General features: G+C 24.3%; 2 protein-coding genes across 4 annotated transcripts in view; one reads left to right on the forward strand and one right to left on the reverse strand.

Annotated features, from left to right (window-relative positions):
- The window catches only part of LOC117176863 (cysteine-rich motor neuron 1 protein-like), an 805,857-nt gene that overhangs the window by 739,915 nt on the left and 64,088 nt on the right, over positions 1-1,854 (forward strand). The gene's annotated exons all lie outside the window — the stretch shown is intronic.
- The window catches only part of LOC117176864, a 9,563-nt gene that overhangs the window by 6,262 nt on the left and 1,447 nt on the right, over positions 1-1,854 (reverse strand). The window lies entirely within an intron of this gene.

The following is a 1,854-nucleotide window of genomic DNA, read 5'->3' on the forward strand; positions in this document are numbered from 1 at the left end:
TTCTTCGCTTGGGGTGATTGCTAGAGAGATTGATCAGCAACCTGGGTCGGAGCAGTGTTGCGGAACGAACGTGTTATTTACTTAAATAGCACGAGCATTCTGAATCAATATGAAAAATATCTATCCCTTCCATACACTACTCCTTTCCCCTACCGAGTGAGTCACGCCTACCCCGAAAGGGAAATGGCTTAATGGTGTAATAATAATATTTGCAGATTTGGAAATAAATTTTTTTTTTAAATTGTTTAATTTTTTGTTCCAAATTATTTTTTTAACTGAAAATTCAAATATTTTATTCTTGTTTCAAAATGTGTCTTTTCTAGTTAAGAATTCAACTATTTGCATAAAAATTTATCTTTTTTAGTTGAAAATTAATCTCTTTCTTTTAAAATTCACTTCTTTTTTTTCAAATGAGTTTTCGTTTATTTGAGAATTAATTCTTGGAACTGAAAATGTAACTATTTTATTTTTTGTTTAAAATTCATCGGTTTTGGTTAAAGATTAAATGGATTGCAAAATTATATTCTTTCTGTTTCCTTAATGAAAATTGAAATACTTTTTGGGTCAGAATTCACCTATTTGGTTATAAATTAAATAGTTGATTAGAAGTGTAACTGCTATGTAGAAAGTTCAACTTTTTCCCGCAAGAATTCAACAATTTTATAGAAAAATAAACTATTTGGTTGAAAATGAACTTTTTTGTTGGTAATTCATTTTCGGTTGTTGAAAACTCCAATATTTAGGTAAAAATCAAATTATTTATTATAAAATTTTACTATTTTATAGAAAATGACCTTTTCTGTTGAAAAATCATATTTTCGGATTGAAAATTCAACTATTTTGGAGATAATTCTGCCTTTTGGATTCAGAATTCAACAATTTTGTTCAAGATTAATTTTTGCTGAAAATCCGTCATTCGTGGTAAAAAAAGTTAATATTTTTTGCGGGAAATTCATCTTTTTGCTTGAGAATTTAACAGGTTTGTTGAAAAAAATTCGTTATGTTAATATATTTTTTTAAATCTGAAAATATAACTATTCCATGTTTGGTTAAAGCTTTATCCTGTGTATTGGAAACGTTGTAAATTTGCCTTTTCCGAAAGAAAATTAAACTGTTTGATGGAAAATTAAGCTTCTTTGTTGAAAATTTAACAATTTTGTTAAATTTTTTTTTCTTTGGTTGAAAATTTACTTTTTAACTCAAAATTGAACTTGTCCAATTTTGGTTAAAAATCTTTCTTTTCATTTAAAAATGCAATCATTTGGTCGAAAATTTATCTTTTTTAGTTAAAAATTCATATATTGATGCGAAAATTAATGTAGTTCCTTGAAAAACTTTGTCTTTCTTTTTAGAAAAATTAGCTTCTTGTAACACATTTAATTTTTTTTTTGTTGAGAATTAATTTTTGTAACTAAAAATGTAACTGTTTAATTTTCGGGAAAAAATTCACCGGTTTTGGATTTTTTGGTGAAAATGTACCTTCTTTGGTAAAAAATTCAACAATTTGGTATAAAATTAAGCTATTTGGTTGAAAATAAACATTTTTGATAAAAATTTATGTTTGATTACAAACTCATCTATTTTGTTAAAAAATTTATGTATTTCCTTGAGCAATCGACTTTTTAGTAGGAATTAGTATTGATTTTGAATAATTATTTTTTGATGAAAATTTATTTTTTTGTTGAAAAATAACTTTTAAATTGAAGATGGAATTATTTCATTTTTTGGTTCAAAATTTAATTTTTATAATTAAAAATTCAACAATATGATTCAAAATTCATATATTTTTTTAAATGTTCATCGTTTGGTAGAAAATATTTTTTTTACATTAACTTCTTTGTTGAAATTTTAACT

This window comes from Belonocnema kinseyi, chromosome 7 (genome assembly GCF_010883055.1).
Source record: "Belonocnema kinseyi isolate 2016_QV_RU_SX_M_011 chromosome 7, B_treatae_v1, whole genome shotgun sequence".
NCBI lineage: Eukaryota > Metazoa > Arthropoda > Insecta > Hymenoptera > Cynipidae > Belonocnema > Belonocnema kinseyi.